This window comes from Crinia signifera, chromosome 1, assembly GCF_055691185.1.
Source record: "Crinia signifera chromosome 1, ASM5569118v1, whole genome shotgun sequence".
In the NCBI taxonomy this organism is placed as follows: Eukaryota; Metazoa; Chordata; class Amphibia; order Anura; family Myobatrachidae; genus Crinia; species Crinia signifera.
The window spans coordinates 338,122,035-338,122,332 of record NC_139217.1 but is presented as its reverse complement, the minus strand read 5'-3'; positions in this window follow the sequence as shown (position 1 = coordinate 338,122,332).

Sequence of the window (298 nt, the reverse complement as noted above, 5' to 3'; positions counted from 1 at the left end):
TAATAATAATAATAATAATAATAATAATCATAGAGTAATATCGTCATATAGGGGAATTAGACATATTCTTTGTAATATAGGTGTTGTTTATTGACAAGTGATTACAATAATTGGTGTCTTTACCATTATTTGAATACACGTAGAATGCACCTGCTGATATGTATCTAAATAATGTCTATTAACAAAAATAAACACAGAAAAATCAATACAATAAGTATTTTAAGTATATTAAGTATCAATTTCAAAATGCAGAATATTTTCCCAATGCAAATGACAGGAAAGCACTGGTAATGCGTGT